This window comes from Hyla sarda, chromosome 4, assembly GCF_029499605.1.
Source record: "Hyla sarda isolate aHylSar1 chromosome 4, aHylSar1.hap1, whole genome shotgun sequence".
In the NCBI taxonomy this organism is placed as follows: Eukaryota; Metazoa; Chordata; class Amphibia; order Anura; family Hylidae; genus Hyla; species Hyla sarda.
The window spans coordinates 175,407,726-175,428,248 of record NC_079192.1 but is presented as its reverse complement, the minus strand read 5'-3'; the positions used below and the strand labels follow the sequence as shown (position 1 = coordinate 175,428,248).

The window sequence follows — 20,523 nt, the reverse complement described above, 5'->3', positions numbered from 1 at the left end:
CAGTTGCTAACACTTCCCGATCCGGTTTCCAGCTGAAGAACCAGGAGAGCCTGCGATTGAGGCGGGATGCGAATAGATCCAGACTCAGGGGCCCCCATAACGTCTGGATGGCATTACGTTGGATGCAACGTCCAATCGCTGCCGTCCAACAGGTGTCTGGAATTCCAATCCGCCACCGAATTGGACACCCCGGGCAGATACTCAGCCTGAAGAACAATGTTCTTCTCCAGACAAATTAGCAAAAGGGCTTTCGCAACCTCTGGGACCTTGTACCCCCTAAACGGTTGACATAATGTACCGCTGTCATGTTGTCCATACGCAACAGTATGCAGCAATCCGTCTTGTGAGACGTGAAACTCTTGAGAGCAAACGAACCTGCCAGCAGCTCCACACAGTTGATGTGTAGCTGTGACTCTGTTGGAGACCATTTGCCTCCTGTGGAGTACGTTCCGCATCGGGCACCCCAGCTGCTCAGACTGGCGTCCGACTCTATGATGAGATCTGGCTTGGAATTGAAGATTGTTCTCTTGTTCCAATTCTGGACATGCCGAAGCCACCACAACAGCTCCTCGCGAGCATCTCGCGACAGTGGCACCTGGTCCGCATAAATGACTGGTCTTCAATCTCTGAAGTGCCCTGTAATGCAAGGGCGCCAGAAATATCGCCTGAATCGAGGATGACAGCAACCCCACGATTCGAGCCTCTGCCCGAAGAGACACCAATTGCTCGCGAAGCAGCACCCTGATCTCTCTTTTAACAGCACCAGTTTCTTGTTCAGCAAGCCTAAAGTCGCCGATTGGGTATTCACCAGGAATCCCAAAAATTCCATCTCCTGTGCTGGTTCCAACACCGATTTCTTTTCGTTGATAAGGAACCCTAGTGCCACGAGAAGGGATGTGGTCCATTCCACATGGAGTAGAACCTGCTGTTCTGTACTGGCCATAATCAGTATATCGTCCAGATATATGATGAGCCTTACCCCTCGACTTCTCAGAACCGACATAACCGGCTTCATGAGTTTGGTGAAACACCAAGGGGCGGATGATAGGCCGAATGGGAGGCAAGAGAACTCCCACTTCTGGCCTTCTCACATAAACTGGGGAACCTGTCGGGAAGAAGAGTGAATCGGTATTGTGAGGTACACATCCTTCAAATCTATTATCGCCAACCAATCTTCTGGAAGAAGCAGATCTCTGAGGAGATGAATGCCCTCCATCTTGAAGTGGCGATATAAAACGCACTCGTTTAGACCCCTTAGGTTTTTGACCCCCATCTTTCTTCTTTACTGAGGAAACCCGGCTTGCCAGTCGGCACCGGACTGATGGCATGCTTGGCGTAGAGATCTTCTATCTCCATCTGAATAGGTTCCCTGTTGGCACTTGAGAAGTGGATGACTCTTGGCCATTGCCTTTGTTGTGGCGGAGTCATGAACTCTATGACGTATCCCTTGACCGCCTGAAGGACCCACGGGTCCGGAGTAATCAGGGACTAGGAGTGGGTAAAATATTGCAATCTGCCCCCTACAGGAACCCATCGTAATGGAATGTTGATCTGACCCACCTGTTCCTCTGCCTCTGGGAAACCCACGAGCACCTCCTCTAGCCCTCCAGGGCCGTCCCCTGGCTGGGAAGAACGGGGTAGGGGCGACTGGAGCAGCGACTGCCTGCACTAGTGGACGTTCATGGATCTAGTGTACAGGACCTCTGCCGGAGGGCCTGAAGTAGGAACCCCGGCCGGAAGGGCGACCCTTACCCCTTCCGGCCTTCCCGAAAACCTTACTGGTTTTCTTCAGTGATGTATGCGCCTTGTCTAGGCTAGAGAAAAGCCCCACACATCTATTGATATTTTTAATGAGGGAATCCTTAAATAGGAGACCCTCAGCAGACTGGCTTAGTTCCTCCGTCGCTAAGTGGGTAAGTTGTGGATCCAACCTCTTTAGCACAGAGCGGCGCCTTTCAGACGACATGGCCGTGTTTGCATTTAGAAGGAGGCATGTGGCTCGGAGAGCAGAGCCCCTTAACACTTCCGTGTCCACCAGAGGCCACCGCCTGCTCTGCCATGTTCAAGTTTTTGGTCAATGGACCCAGCAAGTCAAGCAGCTTATCTTGAACTGACTTGAAAGAGCGGTCTATGCCCTTCCTCAGATTCTTACCCAATTTAACTAGGTATTTCACCAAAATCGGGTCGAGTTCAGGGGTCACAGCCACTTTGTTGGCAACCGAGGGGCGGGGACATTCCGAACTCAATTTTTTTCTATTTTTTCTATTCTGTCCAGGGGTCTCCTCAGCCACGCCACTCTATATACTTGGTGACCTGAGGTATCGGGGTCCACTCACCCGAATGCAGATGCTTGATAGCCTCCGGATCAAAGAAAGGGACCCCTTGAGAATCCAGAATGGCGTTAGCCGAAAGTTCGTTGGCGTGGGAGGAACCCGAAGGGTGAACACCGTCCTCCTCATAGACCTCATCCTCCGCGCTACTAGAAGCGGAGCGGTCAGAATAATCTGAGACTCCCTCAGATTCCGAAGCAGAGTCATCCACATAGGAGTCTGGCTTAGTCCGCTTAGCGGAACATGAAACCCGGCCAGGAGTATCGTCCTCCCGGGTGGAGGGTCTTGTGCCCGTAAACGGGTGCTGCCCACTGGTAAGGGGTCAGCCGTGACCTTTTGGCTATCTCCTGACATAGATTGCGGAACAGGAGAGGTCATTGAGTCCGAACAATGATGGAGCTTCCGGGCTGACTTCCCGAGTCTTTTAGAGCAAGAAGCATGCGCAGGCTCCAATGGATACGTTGGTGATATGACCAAAGGAACCGTCAAGTCATGACGCGACTGAGACATGGCCATAGAGACCGATTTAGAAATTGTCTCATTAACTGAGGACATGGCCGATGTAAGTGCAGCATGTACTGAATTTTGAACTAGCTGCTGAATTTGTATGGCAGACATGTGATCTTTGTCCTGAACACCATTGGGGCCATCCCCCATGGTCGCATTAAGCTTGCTTTCAGACATAGCAGCTATAGCCACCGATGATAATACCAGGGAGTGAATAGCACAGGGGCTGTGGAGAAAACACAAATAATCCAATAAATATACGCCTTTATTAAAGAGGTACTGATATGTCACAACTCAGAAGCTCATTAAAATGCATGAGTGACCACTAGTAGAGGAACCAACAAGTCCCTCTGGTGACTGGAACACTATGAATACTGTCAGCTACACAGGGGTAGGAGTAACAACCCCCTTGTAGACAGCGACCCTAATCCCAGGACAGGGAGAGATCCCTCTCTCCCCAGCTGAGCTCACCCACCTCCCACCTTTCGCTCTGCTAACCGGCAGTATGAACACTTGTGCCGCAGATGCAGAGGGGAGGACACAGACAAGCCAACGCGACCGCCGCTTCAGGGGTGGAGTCACGTCACCTGAACAGGCCTCACCTCCTGCTGTATCCTGCCGCTGGGACCGATCCTGCTGCTCCTGTCGCTGCCACCGGGCAAGGTAAGAGACCTCCGCCGGCGCCGATCTCCTCTCCGATTGCCATCCCGATCACCGCCCAGCAGGTCCGTGATTGTTCCGTCGTTCCAACCGATCAATCACGTGATCGTGAGACGGCACCCGTCCCACCTCACTCCCGCTGAGTAAGGGTGAATGGGGCTGTCTCGGGCAGCCCCATTCACCCTTTTTTCCGGTTCACCAGAGACCCGATTGACCCGGAATAACCGCAAATTGCAGGTCTGAATTGACGCACGATTTGACGCCGATATGGGGGGACCTCAGGACCCCCCTCGGTGATGTCGGGTTGCCTGCTGAATGATTTCATCAGGCATCCCAGTCTGGTCCCCACCCGGTGAGCAGCGGGGACTGGAAATACTCAGGGCGTACAGGTACACCCTGAGTCCTTAAGGACCGGGGATGCAGGGCATATGCATATGCCCTGAGTCCCCAAGAGGTTAAAAAAAAAAAAATACTTTTAATAAAATGTGAATAAGCTATAATGTTAATTATCCTGTATGGTGAACGGTGTAAACGTAAATAAAAAAGAAAGTCAAAAATTGCTGCTTTTTGGTCATATTACATCCCAGAAAAATTAAAAAGTGATCAAAAAATCACATTTACGCAGATATGGTACCGATAAAAACTACAGATCATGGTGCAAAAAGTGAGCCCCCACACAACTCCATATAGGTAAAAATGAAAAAGTATAGGGCTCAGAATAGAGCCATTTTAAAAATATGAATTTTATTAGTTTGTTTGTAAAATAATAGAAAAGCGTGTAAACATGGGTATAATTTCAATCGTATTGACCAACAAAATAAAGAAAAAATTTCAGTTTCCCCGTAAAGTGCCCTGCCTAAAATCTAAACCCTCCAAAAGTTGCAAAATTGCATTTTTTCTTTTTAAAATTCCTCATAAAATAGTAATTTTTGGGTTGCGCCATACAGTTTAGGCTAAAATGAAAGGGGTCATTACAAAGTACAATTGGTCACGCAAAAAACAAGCCCTCATATGGGTCTCTGGATGGAAAAATAAGAGTAATAGCTCTTAGAAGGCGAGGAGGACAAAACGAAAATGCAAAAATTAAATTAGCTTGGTCCTTAAATGGTCACTGTTGGATACAAAAACATTTTATATGTTGTACATTTTGGCAAAACATTAAAGGGGTATTCCGGTCAAAAACATCTTATCCCCTATCCAAAGCATAGGGGATAAGATGTCTGATCGCAGGGGGCCAGCCACTGGAACCCCCCGCGATCTCCCTGCAGCAGCCCGCATTCTATGCGTAGCTGCGTCTGCAGTTTTGGAAACCGCCGGGCTTCGGGGACGTGACACGCCACGCCCCCTCCATTCATTTCTATGGGAGAGGGTATAACTGCCACAATGCCCCCTCCCATAGACCTGAATGGAGGGGGCCCCGTCTCGGAAGCCCGGCGGATTCCGACCTGCAGAAACAGCTACGCATAGAATGCGGGGGCTGCAGGGAGAGCGGGGGGTCCCAGCAGCGGGCCCCCGCGATCAGACAAATTATCCCCTATCCTTTCGATAGGGGATAAGATGTTTTTGCCCGGAATACCCCTTTAACCTTTCTAATATACTTCATGAGTTAAAGAGGGTTTTCAAGCTATTTAAAATCCCCTAACATCAATTATATTTATTATTTCTATTATTTCTTTGTTTGGTTTTCATCCTTCTAAGGCCTATATATATATATATATATATATATATATATATATAATTTTTTTTTTTTAAACTGTCAATTTTTATTAGAGTTTAAAAATGTTTTTAACCCCTTCCAGCAGAGTGGCTTATATATAAGCCGCAATGTGCAGGCAGTTCGCGCATCACGGCTTATATATATGACACGCAGTTAACCTGGCGATGCGCAGGGATAACTGGCAGAAGTCCCGCTGTTTCCAGCAGGGGACAACTTCTGCAACACCCCCCTGGACCATCTGTCGATGGTCCTGGTCAGCAATCACTGTGATTGGTCCCTGTGGACCAATCACAGTGACCTGGGGTGAAAGTTCAGATCCCCCGCACTGCCCGCCCCTGGAAGTCGGGCAGAAAGGGGGAAGATGGCTGCGGGGGGCTCGCAGGAACCTGCGGCATAGGGGGGGGGGGGAACACGCGTGGACCGGCGGCCTTACCTGGAACAGCGGCGGGACCGAGGAGCAGCGGCGGGACCAGCCACCTGGAGGATCAGCGGCGGGACCGGCAGGTAAGTACTTGGTCCTCAGAGGCAACAGTGAAGATCTTCACTGCTGCTTCTAGGAGTCTTAAAAATACAACTCCCAGCATGCCCAGACAGCCTTGTCTGGGCATGCTGGGAGTTGTAGTTTTGCAACATCTGTAGGGCCCCAGTTTGGAGACCATTGTATAATGGTCTCCAATCTGTGCTCTTCCAGCTGTTGCAAAACCACAACTCCCAGCATGCACTGACTGTCCAGGCATGCTGGGAGTTGTAGTTCAACAACATCTGGCCCTTCTAATATGAAGACCCTTCAAATCCACTTCAAACCTGAACTGGTCCCTGAAAAACTGTGAGTTTGAACATTTTGTGAAAAATTGGAAAATTGCTGCTGAACTTTGAAGCCCTCTGATGTCTTCCAAAAGTAAAAACTCATCAATTGTATGATGCAAACATAAAGTAGACATATTGTATATGTGAATAAAAAAAAAAAATGTATTTGTAATATACATTTTCCTTGCAAGCAGAAAGCTTCAAAGTTAGAAAAATGCTAAATTTTTAAGGGGTAGAGGGAAAGAAAGAGAAGATTGAGAGGGCTAAGGAGGTTGACGGTCCACAAACCTGTCCCAGGGCTCCCAAACAGAAAGGAAGAGGGGCCGGGTATTGTTAAGGGAGGCAGTAAGGTACTTGAGAGAATGGATCTCCCGAATCCTAGCAACCAGATCTATCTCAGAAGGAGGAAGGGGGTAGACTTCCAGTGTTTGGCAATCAGAGTCTTGGCCGCCAGGACTATGTGCGTGAAGAGTTTAAAGGGCTTCTTAGGGAGAGACCTACAGGAGAGGAACAACAAATACACCAAAGGATCCAGAGGGACCTGAGACTCCAACACACCTTCCACCAAGCACCTCGCCATAACCCAATAGGGAACAATCAAGGGGCAGGACCAAAAGATATGGAAGGCTGTCCCCAATCCTACCCCACACCTCCAACATTGGGGCGAGATACTGGGATTTAAAGTATTTAGCAATGCAGGGGTGTGATACCAGCCCATTAAGATCTTAAATTGTGTTTCCTTATATGCAGTACAAATGGAAGCCCGGGATGCCCTCTCCCAAATAACCCGCCACTGAGGAAGGGTGATAGTGGTGTTCAACGCCTCCTCCCAACGGCTCATATATCGATGCGATGGGGAACCCCCCGGAGGGGCTATAATAATCGAGTAAATATCTGAAAGCAAGCCTTTTGCCTGTGGCCCCGAGCGGCATAACCGTTCAAAAGCCGATGGCAGGGAAACCTCATAGGATCCCATAGCCGACATCATGAAGTGCCTAAGCTGAAGGTAATGAAGCCATTCGGAGGAGGGAAGACCAAAACGAGAAGCTAAATCCTCAAAAGGTAGCAATGTAGGGGTGAGGGGATTGACCAAGTCCGTCCAGCAGAAAAGTTCTCTACTGCCCCATTCTCTTACCATAGGAGTAGTAAGGCCCGGGGGGAAAGAGGGATGATAGAGAAAAGATTGCAGAGGGGAAACGCAAGAAAAGAGCTGGTACTTCCTAGAGCAGTACCCCCAAACATATCGAGAGAAGGCCATAGGACCTAACAAGGGGCCCGGAATAGGCGGCGGGGGAGAGCGATGCCAGAGAACGTGTTGGGCTGAACTGTGGCCAACCACAATTTCTCCAGTTCCGTCCAGCAACTTTGGCTGTCTGGGCATGCTGGGAGTTGCAGTTTGGCCCCCCTAGTGGTTGCCACAGTAAAGATCGATTTTCTTTCACTTTTAATTCCCCCCCCCCCCTTTCGATTCCCTACCTGATCAGGATCCTGCAGGCTCCAGCGAAGATCCCAGGTCCCCAGGCATCTTCTCCTGCAGGTACGGCCTCCATCTTCTTCCCAGAGCCCCTCGACATCCAGGGGCGGGCAGAACGGGGGGTTGCCATGGCAACCCCCTGTCCTGCGCTGCCATTGGTCAGAACTCCGTTCTGAGTAATGGCAGGGGATAGGAGGAGATCGCAGCTTTGCGACCTCACTCCTATCCTTTAGGCTGATCGGGGCTGTTGATGACAACTCCGATCAGCCCTATTTTCCGGGTGATCGGGTCACCAGAGACCCGATCAGCCCGGAATTGGAGAAAATCGCATGTCTGAATTGACATGCGATTTTCTCTGATCGCCGACATGGGGGGGGGGTCTCAGGACCCCCCTGGGCGATGTGCCAGGGTGCCTGCTGAATGGTTTCAGCAGGCATCCGGCTCCGGTCCCCAACCTGCTAGCGGTGGGGACCGGATTTCCCACGGGCGTATGGATACGCCCTCGGTCCTTAAGGACTCGGAATGCAGGGCGTATCCATACGCCCTGTGTCCTAAAGAGGTTAAAATTGTCATCTTCTGACCCCTATAACTTTTTTATTTTTGCACATATGGGGCGGTATGAGGGCTCATTTTTGTATTGATCAGACTTTTTGATCGCTTTTTATTCATTTTTTCATTATATAAAAAGCGACCAAAAATATGTTATTTTGGACTTTGGAATTTTTTTGCTTGTACGCCATTAACCGTGGGGCTTAATTAATTATATATTTTTATAGTTCGGACATTTACGCATGCGGCGATACCACATATGTTTATATTTATTTTTATTTACATGGTGTTTTTTTTTTTTTATCGGAAAAGGGGGGTGATTTGAACTTTTATTAAGGAAAGGGTTAAATCACATTTATTAACTTTTTTTTACACTTTTTTTTGCAGTGTTATAGGTCCCATAGGGACCTATAACACTGCACACACTGATCTTTTACCCTGATCCCTTCAAAGCCATAGCTTTGCAGTGATCAGGGTTATCGGCAGTCGATTGCTCAAGCCTGAATCTCAGGCTTTGAGCAATCAATCGCCAAGGGGACACACCGGAGGCAGGTAAGAGGACCTCCGCTCGTGTCCCAGCCGATCGAGACACCGCATTTTCACTGTGGTGGTCCCGATCAGACCAGGAGCGTCAGACCACGAGATAGTCTAAGGAAGCAGAAGAAAGCATGTGCACCATGTGCAGATTCCCAAAAAAATAGTCTATGTGGGTATGCAACTTGTGTGGGTGGGAGTAAAACGAGTACGATTTATCGGTAAGGTGGTTAATCCTCCATAGGTCTTACAGGGAGGAAGAACGTATGAGGGGCCGAAACTGGGTAGCAAGGCGCAATTGAGCAGGCGGTCCATAGACGGGGAAAAAAAAAAGGTTGAAGTCACCACCGAGGAGCCAGCCTGACGGTGGGTATCTGTGGAGCTGCGCGAGTACCCGACGCAAAAAAGGGACCTGAGACATATTAGGGACATATACGTTACACAGGAGAAGAGGTTTCCCACACAAGAAGCCCTCCACCACTACAAAGCGCCCATGAGGGTCGAGAAAGGAAGAGGAGACCTGGAAGGGACAAGACCCAGAAATAAGGATTGCCACCCGGGCCGTCTTCCTACCCGAGGAGGCCGAGAAGGCAAACGGATAGAGATGGTGCAAGAACTGAAAGGAGCCAGAATGGTCAAAATGTGTCTCCTGAAGAAAGAAAATACCAGCCCTCTGCATAACCAACTCCCGGTGCAGGAGGCGTCTTTTGGGGGGGGGGGGGGAGTTGCGGCCCCTAACATTCAGAGAGACGCATTTAGCCATGGTTAAGGACATAGGAGGGCAAGGAAGCAAAAGTAGAAATAAGACTCACCCACACGGAGTAGAAGGAATCCCGGTGCCATGGGCTCCAACGAGCAGTACAGAGGTCACGAGACAGCACAAAAGTCTCTAGGAGCCAAAAAAAAAAAAAAAAAAAAGGGAGGGAGGGATGGGATGGGAGGTAGTGGGAACACAAGAGGAGACATGGAGACAGGACAAATAACAGAGAACAAAACAGATATTTCAAGCATTTGAACAAACAAGAGAACAAAGAATAAACCAATGACCAGTAGATCATAGAGGAGGCAAAGATCAAAAACATCACCAAAATATGTTGGCACCACAAGGGCACCATGGCGTTTGGGAAGGCCTCAGCGGGGATATGAGAGAACACCATTCATTAAGGAAAAACCAGCCCAGTGAGGACCACCCCACAATGTCTTACCAAAAGCGACTAGAAAAAAGGAGACAGCTACAACTAGCCATTGCCTTGACATAGGAGAACCGCAGCTGCCCAAGAACTCAAGAAATACAGGGCAGGTCAGAAGGCACAGCGGGAGAACAGTATAGTGCACAGTCAGTGTGCAGACACCAGTCGGCATCCTGCATTCAGGTCACAGATGGTGCAGGAGGGCTGCCAAGCCCGCCAGGGACAGCCGTTGCCTTATTCCCACCAGACCGCCGGCGACGGACCGGTTGCCACACAGGAGGGAGAGGTGAAAGGGGATGTGAGATTCCCCAGTCAAGCGCTTGGGGCACAGGGATGTCCAGAGTAGAACAAAAGGCCGGGATGTCCGTGTAGGCACGTCAAAACAGTATAGCGTCCATCCCTGCGAGCCTGCAGGGCAAAAGGAAAGCTCCAGCGATAGGAGATTTGATGGTGCCGCAGGGTAGCCAATAGTGGTTGAAGCATGTGCCTCTTCCGGAGAGTGATCCAGGAAAGATCCTGATACAGTTAGATAGGGGCTCCATCAAAATCGAAATTCCTCTGGGTGCGGGCCTTAGTCACAATCTCCTCCTTAAGGCGAAAGCCATTGACGTAGCAGATGACATCCCTGGGAGGGCCGTTGGTAGGCCGTGGGTGAAGGGCACGGTGCGCCCTGTCCAGCTTAATCTGGATAGGAGGGGACTCGAGATCCTCATCCCGGGTGGCCTCCGGCAGTCCACGTACTTGGATATTATGGCGACGGCCCCGGTTGTCCAGGTCCTCTAGGTGGTTATGCATATCACAGAGGAAGTCCGATTGGGCCGCCACCGTGGACTGGAGACAGGCAACATATTCCCGGTAGGGCTGCACAATATATCGCAAAAGCAATTGAATCGCGATTTTTGCTTTTTGCGATATAGCGGTACGGCCCCCCGGGAAAACATGCAATTATCTGCTCGGGCTGGCTCCCTGGAGGCACCCTGCTAGAAAAACACTGAGCTAAGGGTGCAGGGAGAAAAATAAAAAAAACTTTTGCTCACATGTCCAGGTTCCTGCAGATTCGTCTCCGTGCGCTATGGAGTTTCCTCTCTTAGTACAGTAGGACCTTTTCCTTTTCAGCCTATCACTGGCCGCAGTGGTTTAACGTGTCAAGCCAGTGATTGGCTGATGGGGAAAGGTCTTGTACTGCACTAGGTTTCCCGGGTCCCGCAGAAGATTTGAATTCCGCCCGGGAAACCCAGTGTATTGCTGCAGTACAAGAATACAAGAATGTGACAGGGGGGAGGGGGATGTGATAGGGGGAGAATGTGACAAGGGGGGGATGTGATAGGCGGAGAATGTGACAGGGGGAGAATGTGACAAGGGGGGAGAATGTGAAATAGGCGGTGGGCATAAAATGGGTAGGTAGATGTGAAATGGAGGCGATTGGACATGAAATGGGGGGATTTCACCTTTTTTTATTTTTTTATTATTATATCGCATCGCATATCGCAATATTTAGGCCCAAAATCGCACATTTATCCCATATCGTGCAGCCCTAATTCCCGGGTAGAATCATGGGTCTCCTCCAAAATATTGACCCGGTCAGAAACATGTTGTAAGTCCTGGCGAAAAATCAAAAGGTGTTGGTGTAGGGGCCGGATGACCTGAGGGTTCCAAGTCCAGGCCAGGTATACTATCCCAGGACGGGGATCTCCCCCCAGCAGGGGGTGAGCGGGAGCCTGGCATCAGAGCTAGGGGCACCGCAGGTTCCAGGGACGTAGGCGTTGCGGAGTCCCCCAGCTGAGCAGGCAGACTGGGTGCCAGAGGTGGTTTAGGGGCTGTAATGCCTGCGGAGTCCCCGTTGATCGGAGCGGCCCAGTCCGTGGTGGTCAGCAGGGAGCCCAAGGATGCAGGCAGGGGCAGGGGGAGGTTTATTCTGCCAGTAGAAGGATCTCAGAGCCCAGTTAAATTTAACAAAAAAAACATTGGGAGGAATAACAGGAGATAAGTGAAAGAGGTAGAGGAACTTGGGGAGGAAGATAATTTTAAAAATGTTATCCCTACCAGCCAAGGATAAGGGCAAAGAGTCCCACGCCTGCACGCGAGTAAATTAATTATTAAGTAGGGGATCTAAATTAAGGGCATAAACTCAGTTATTAGGGGACACCTCCACACCTAGATACTTAAAGTGTGACACTGCCTGCAACTCATTAGGAAGTATAGAGGGCAAAACCCCTGCACGGGACAGGGACATTATGGATGATTTAGCTCAGTTAACCCGCAGACCCGAGACCTCCCCAAACCTCTCCAGCAGACAGAATAAAGCGTCCATGGAGTGCCCAACGTCAGCCAAGTACACTAAGGTATTGTCTGCATACAGGGATATCTTCTCAGTAAGGGAACCCCTAGTGATCCCCTTAAACCCCTTAAGCACCCAGCCCATTTTCACCTTAAGGACCTGGCCATTTTTTGCACATCTGACCACTGTCACTTTAATCATTAATAACTCTGGGATGCTTTTACTTTTCATTCTGATTCCGAGATTGTTTTTTTCGTGACGTATTCTACTTCATGTTAGTGGTAAATTTTTGTCGATACTTGCGTCATTTCCTGGTGAAAAATTCCCAAATTTTATGAAAAAATAGAAAATTTTGCATTTTTCTAACTTTGAAGCTCTCTGCTTGTAACGAAAATAGACATTCCAAATAAATGTTATATTGATTCACAAATACAATATGTCTACTTTATATTTTCATCATAAAGTTGACATGTTTTAACTTTTTGAAGACATCAGAGGGCTTCAAAGGTCAGCAGCAATTTTCCAATTTTTCACAACATTTTCAAAATCGGAATTTTTCAGGGACCAGTTCAGGTTTGAAGTGGATTTGAAGGGATTTCATATTAGAAATACCCCACAAATGACCCCATTATAAAAACTGCACCCCTCAAAGTATTTAAAATGACATTCAGTAAGTGCTTTAGGGTGTTTCACAGGAATAGCAGCAAAGTGAAGGAGAAAATTCAAAATCTTCATTTTTTTACACTTGCATGTTCTTGTAGACCCAGTTTTTGAATTTTTACAAGGAGTGATAGGACAAAAAGTCAGCCAAAATTTGTAACCAATTTCTTTCGAGTAAGGAAATACCTCATATGTGTGTGTCAAGTGTTCGGCAGGCGCAATAGAGGGCTCAGAAGGGAAGGAGCAACAATGGGATTTTGGAGAGTGAATTTTTCTGAAATGGTTTTCAGAAAAATTCACTCTCCAAAATCCCATTGTTGCTCCTTCCCTTCTGAGCCCTCTATTGCGCACGCCAAACACTTGACATACACATATGAGGTATTTCCTTACTCGAGAGAAATTGGGTTACAAATTTTGGCGGATTTTTCTCCTATTACTCCTTGTAAAAATTCAAAAACTGGGTCTACAAGAACATGCAAGTGTAAAAAATGAAGATTTTGAAGCCCCTATGGTGCCAGAACAGCAGAAAACCCCCACATGGCATACCATTTTGGAAACTACACCCCTCAAGGCACGTAACAAGGGGTCCAGTGCGCCTTAATACCCCACAGGTGTTTGCCGACTTTTTGTTAAAGTCTGATGTGTAAATGAAAAAAAAAAAAATTTCACTTAAGTGCATTTTTTTCCCAAATTTACAATTTTTACCGAGGGTAATGGGAGAAAATGCCCCCCAAAATTTGGAACCCCATCTCTTCTGAGTATGGAAATACCCTATGTTAGGACGTAAAATGCTCTGGGGGTGAACTACAAAGCTCAGAAGAGAAGGATTCACATTTGGCTTTTGGAAAGCAAATTTAGCTGAAATGGTTTTTGGGGGGCATGTCGCATTTAGGAAGCCCCTATGGTGCCAGAACTGCAAAAAAAAAAAAAAACTACATGGCATATTATTTTGGAAACTACACTCCTCTAGGAAAATAGCAAGGCGTACAGTGAGCCTTAACACCCCATTGAGCGTTTGGAAAGAAAATTTGTTTGGAATGTAAGTCAAGGGCTATTGCGTTTACAAAGCCCCCCCCCCTCACATGTAACCCCATTTTAGAAACTACACCCCTCACAGAATTTTATAAGGGGTGCAGTGAGTATTTACACCCCACTGTCATTTGACAGATCTTTTGAACAGTGGGCTGTGAAAATTAAAAATAGCATTCGTTTTCACGGACCACTGTCCCAAAAATCTGTCAGACACCTGTTGGGGGTAAATGCTCACTGTACCCCTTATTACATTACATGTAGGGTGTAGTTTCCAAAATGGGGTCACATGTGGGGGGGGGTCCATTGTTCTGGCACTATGGGGGCTTTGTAAACACACGTGGCCTTCAATTCCCGGCAAATTTTCTCTTCAAAATCCCAATGGCGCTCCATCTCTTCTGAGCATTGTAGTGCACCCGCAGAGCACTTTACATCCACATATGGGGTATTTTCTTACTCAGAAGAAATGGGGTTACAAATTTTGGGGGGCTTTTTTCCTATTTTCCCTTGTGAAAATGAAAAATTTAGGGTAACACCAGCATTTTAGTGAAAACATTTTTTTTTTCATTTTCCCATCCAACTTTAATGAAAATTCTTCAAACACCTGTGGGGTGTAAAAGCTCACTATACCCCTTGTTACGTTCCGTGAGGGGTGTAGTTTCTAAAATGGGGTCACATGTGGGTATTTATTTTTTTGCGTTTGTCAGAACCGCTGTAAAATCAGCCACCCCTGTGCAAATCACCAATTTAGGCCTCAAATGTACATGGTGCACGGTTACTCCTGAGCCTTATTGTGCGCCCGCAGAGCATTTTACGCCCCACATATGGGGTATTTCCGTACTCAGGAGAAATTGCGTTACAAATTTTGTGGGTCTTTTTTTGCTTTTACCTCTTGTGAAAATAAAAAGTATGGGTAACACCAGCATGTTAGTGTAAATTTTTTTTTATTTTTTTACACGATCAGGCTGGTGTAACCCCCAACTTTTCCCTTTCATAAGGGGTAAAAGGAGAAAAAGCCCCCCCAAAATTTGTAGTGCAATCTCTCCCGAGTACGGAAATACCCCATATGTGGCCCTAAACTGTTTACTTGAAATACGACAGGGCTCTGAAGTGAGAGAGAGCCATGCGCATTTGAGATAAAAAAGATAATAAGGATGTGCTCCATAGTGTGACACCGAGGGATAAAATAGGTAACGCACTGTGTGAATTCACTAGTGTGAATTGTGCTTACCAAAGGAGGTTGTACTACGTCCAAGTACAACCATGGATAAAGGTGCAATACAGGGCGGTCTCTGCAGCTACTCCACGCCGATAAAATCCAAATAAAACCAATTTCTCCATGCAACAGGGCGGGATGAACAGGAGCGCTGAGACCAGGTACTAAGGTAAAATGATTTATTTCCCACAATGCAACGCAGCGTTTCGCGGTGACCCGCTTCCTCAGGAGGAAGCGGGTCACCGCGAAACGCTGCGTTGCATTGTGGGAAATAAATCATTTTACCTTAGTACTTGGTCTCAGTGCTCCTGTTCATCCCTCCCTGTTGCTTGGAGAAATTGGTTTTATGCGCATTTGAGGACTACATTACAGATTGCATAGGGGTGGACATAGGGGTATTCTACGCCAGTGATTCCCAAACAAGGTGCATCCAGCTGTGGCTAATCTCCCAGCATGCCTGGACAGTCAGTGGCTGTCTGGAAATGCTGGGAGTTGTTGTTTTGCAACAGCTGGAGGCCCTGTTTTGGAAACACTGCCGTACAATACAATTTTCATTTTTGATGGGGGGGGGGGGCAGTGTAAGGGGTTTATATGTTGTGTTTTACCCTTTATTTTGTGTGTAGTGTAGTGTTTTTAGGATACATTCGCACTGGCAGATTACGGGGAGTTTCTCGCTAGGAGTTTGCGCTGTGGCAAAAAATTTGCCGCAGCCCAAACTTGAAGCAGGAAACTCACTGTAAACCTGCCTGTGTGAATGTACCCTGTACATTCACATGGGAGGGCCCGCCGATCACCATCGCCCTCAGCCTCCGGATGGTTAAGTGGATCTTCTGCTGCCACTCCTCTGTCTGTTTCCCCGTCCTGCCCTGCCTATTTTGGGTGGGCAGAACTGGGAAACCGAAATTAAACTCCCCCTGCCCCCGATCTGCTAGTGGTCGTTGCTCTTTCACGACAAATGGCAGGGATAGGAGGGGTGGCACCCCTGCCACCTCACTCCTATCCCTTCAGGGGGATTGTTGAGTGTCTTGGACAACCGCAATCCCCCTTATATTCCGGGTCACCATAGACCCGTAATCGGCCCAAATCGCCAGTTTGAATTCACCGGCGATTTGCGTCGATCGCCGACATGGGGGGTGGGGGGGGGATTGGGGGTGATGGCAATCTCTGATGACCCCCCTGGGCATTTGCGCAGGGTGCCTGCTGATAGATATCCCACGGGATATGGATACGTCCTGGGTCCTTAAGTACCAGGAAGCCAGGGTGTATCCATACGCCCAAGGTCCTTAAAGGAGTACTCCGATGCTCATTTTTTTAAGGGCAAACTAAGCCTAAAACAAAGTTATATAACATTGTTAATTACTTACCTTATCCATATGGCTCTTTTCCTGGTCTTCTCCCGCATTTCTTCTCCGACCGGAAGCTGGCTCCTTTTTCTTCAATCCATGACGCTCGATCACTGCTTCTTAGGCACCACCGCCATCTTAGCCCGGTGACTCATCGCTCCCATGAGTCACTGCGGGCTCTGCCGGTCTCCCAGTCCCGAGTCGGCCACTCCCCATCTCAGTAATATATTCATATATTCGCCGAGCTGAGCTGCCATAGGCTCAGCTCTGCAAACGCCTATCTCTGCGCTGCCTTCCAATCAGCGCTTACGTTCTGCGCATGCGCAATCCTCCCTTTAGGCAGGAGCTGGCCGTATGTCAGGAGCGGGCATGCTGGGAGCTGTAGTTTTTAGCAGAAACTTCGGGCGGCCATAAGAGAAGAACTGCTGGGCCTTTTAAGATGATTGAGGGGTCGTTGAAAAGGTAAGTTAATGGGCTACATTGTGGCATGTTTTTTTTTTTTTGGTGGTGCATCGGAGTACTCCTTTAAGGGGTTAATCGAGGTAGAGGAGTGAACTGCCGTCGCCAGGGGCTCTACAGCTAAGGCAAACAGAAAGGGTGATAGAGGGCACCCTTGCCCAGTGTCCCTGTCTAACTGGAACAACTCAGAGATCTCCAAATTAGTGCGTAATACAGCAACCGAATCTATTTCTGAAAAACAGGTCCGAAGCGGAGGATACGCAACAGGCACCAAATATAATGCCACTCAACTGAATTAAATGCCTTATAAACATCAAGGCTAACCACAAAGCCAGGGGACATACCCTCCTCCGCTGCAGAAATGTTAAGCTGAAGTCTTTTAACCCCTTAACGACGCAGGACATAAATGTACCTCCTGGTGAGCTGGTACTTAACGCACCAGGACGTACATTTACGTTCTATACATAACCACGATGCTCGCGTCATACGCGGCAGGTCCCGGCTGCTGATAGCAGCCAGGGACCCGCCAGTAATGGCGGACATCCGTGATCGTGCAGATGTCCGCCATTAACCCCTCAGATGCCATGATCAATACAGATCACGGCATCTGCAGCATTGTGGACACTAAAATGGATCATCAGATCGCCCCCGCAGCGCTGCCGTGGCGATCCGATCATCCAGCATGGCAGCTGGAGGTCCCCTCACCTGCCTCCGCTCCCTTTCACGGGTCTTCTGCTCTGGTCTGCGATCGAGCAGACAAGAGCAGAAGATGACCAGTAATACTGATCAGTGCTATGTCCTATGCATAGCACTGAACAGTATTAGCAATCGAATGATTGCTATAAAAAGTCCACTATGGGGACTATTAAAGTGTAAAAGTAAAACATTCTTTTTTTTTTTATTTGATAAACCCCCTTCCCCCAAAAAAACGTAAATTGTCCCATTTTTCCTATTTCACCCCCAAAAAGTGTTAAAAAAAATAATATATATATATTTTATATACATATTTGGTATTACCACATGCATAAATATCCCAACTATTAAAATATAATGTTAATGATACCGTACGGTGAACGGCGTGAGCATAAAAAAAAAAGTCCAAAATAGCTGCTTTTTTATAAAATTTTATTCCAAAAAAATTAATAAAAATTTTTTTAAAAGTTTTATATAAGCAAATATGGTATCAATAAAAAGTACAGATCACGGCGCCAAAAATTTGCCCTCATACCACCGCTTATACGGAAAAATGAAAAAGTTATAGGTCTTCAAAATAGGGGGATTTTAAACGTACTAATCTGGTTAAACAGTTTGCGATTTTTTTAAGCGCAACAGTAATAGAAAAGTATGTTATCATGGATATCATTTTAATCGTATTGACCCAAAGAATAAAGAACGCATTTTTACTGTAAATTGTACGGCGTGAAAACAAAACCTTCCAAAATTTGCAAAATTGCAGTTTTCTTTTTAATTTCCCCACACAAATATAATTTTTTTGGTTGCGCCATACATTATATGGTAAAGGGAGTGATCGAACAACTGGTCGCGCAAAAAACAAGCCCTAATGCTAGTCTGTGGATGAAAATATAAGAGTTATGATTTTTTGAAGGTGAGGAGGAAAAAACGGAAACTTAAAAATAAAATTGAATCCTTAAGGCCCAAATGGGCTAAGTCCTTATGGGGTTAACATTAATATCAGTTGCCCTCCCGGGCATGAACCCAATCTGGTCAGGGTGAACTACAGAGGAAATTACTCCCCGGAGCCTGTTCACCAGGATCTTTGCTAGAATTTTGATATCTACATTGAGGAGAGAAATGGGGCGATAAGAGTCCAGCAAGGTCGGATCTTTACCAGGCTTAGTCAGTAATACAATCAGAGCCTCTCTCATAGTCAGGCAGGGCCCCAAACTCAAAGGCCGTCGTATACAGATTAAGGAAGATGGGGATCAATTTCCCCTCATTCAGCCTGTACCAGTCCCAGAGTATTCCCAGAGGGTAAGTCTTTAATAACCCTGGACACTTCTTCAGCCGTCAGCGGATCCGCCAGACCAGAGGACTGGAGCAAGGTCAGTGGGACAAGGGGAATTTCTCTCAGGAAGGCTAGTATTGTCTCTGAGGCCACCCCAGAAGAGGAGCAATACAAGGAGCTATAGAAGAGTGAAGATCTTATTAATGACTAATGGGTCAGAGCTAAGGGACCCATCCCCAGGGTATAGAAGCCACAGGGCGACTTTCCCTAGACAGGTAGGCCAAAAGTTTACCGTTCTTATCCCCAAACTCAAATATGGCTGCCTCCCTCGCAGCTAGTTTCAAATTAACTCGATCTTTCTGGACAATCAAAAGATTCCCTTTCAGCCTCCGGAGTAGGGTCCCTCACCACTGCTGCTTCAACAACCCCTATTTCCTACTGTAGCACCCCCACCTGGGCTCCCAATAGCGCCCTCCTGCCCGCTACCCCCACCATAAATGCCCCCCTAACCGTGGCTTTATAAGCATCCAACTAGAGGAGGACATCTGGATGAGAGGCATTATGGGTCCAGTAGTCAGAATGAGCGGTCTCTAAGGCAGAAGAAATTTCATCCGCCTGAAGCCACCCAGGATGCATTCTACACAAAAGTGAGGAGGGCCTTCGGACAAGGTAACTATTAAGGCAGAATGATCTGAGACCCCTCTACTAGTATAGCTCACCTCACTCACCGCTGGCAGCAGGTTCAGCTGAAGCAAAAGCGAGGTTGCTTCGGGAGAAGGTCCTATGCACCGAGGACTAGTAAGAGAAGACTGAGCCATCCGGGTATTTCCACCTCCAAAGATCAGTAAGGCCCAACCCAAGAGGCCAAGAAGCAAATGCAGAGGATCCTGGGTCCACAGCACTGGTGCAATCGAGCCGGGGATCAGGAACCACATTGAAGTCTCCTATAAAAAGAACAGGGTCAGTGGGGAAGGAAGTCATCTTATCCACTATCAAGTCCAAGAGGGTCACACGAAAGGGAGGAGGCACGTACAAAGAAACTAGAGTAAAGCAAAAAGAGGACAACGCACAAGGCAAAATCACATACCTACCAAAATGGTCACAGGAAACCTGGGAGATTATCAAGGGGAGGGACTTAAAGACAAGGACTGAGAACCCCCTATCCAAAGACGAGTAGGAAGAGTGGTAACCCTTTGCTACCCACGCCCTCTTTAGGGCCAGGACCTTTTGACCCGTGAGGTGGGTTTCCTTCAGACAAATAATATGCGGGGAATGTCTCTTAACAAAATCTAGACACAGCATCCTCTTAAACTTGGAATTCAGGCCACGGACATTCCAACTCAGTATCCTTAGGGACCCCATCATGAAACCAAGACATGATGCTAACCGGGTCTACCCCATTGGACAAGTGCCTGGAGCTCCCATGCACGCCACAGACAAACAGATAACACGGACAGACGACAAAGACAGAACACCACCAAACAGCAAGAACAGATAAGAACAGTAAAACATCCCCAAAACTATTCCCTGTCTCACACTAACTAAACCAGTGCAGACTTGTACTCCAAACTAGAAAATCTTATCAGGCGAGTGCAGGAGCTACGTATAATCCACCAACCACCGACTTCCGCCCCCCCCCTCCCCCAGTAAACTAAGGGTAATATCCCCTGACCCACTAACCCGGGAATACCTAGGGGGAACTCGAACCTTGGTCAACTAACAATTGCAGCCTACCGCTAACTAAGAGAGCAGGCAGTCCATCAGGAGATTCAGTCCGGCGGCTGAGCCGCTCTAGGGGCGGCCT

The 20,523-nt window shown here is 47.8% G+C and overlaps 1 protein-coding gene across 6 annotated transcripts in view; it reads left to right on the top strand.

Annotated features, from left to right (window-relative positions):
• VPS13C (vacuolar protein sorting 13 homolog C) overlaps window positions 1-20,523 on the top strand; it is a 773,393-nt gene that overhangs the window by 306,549 nt on the left and 446,321 nt on the right. The window lies entirely within an intron of this gene.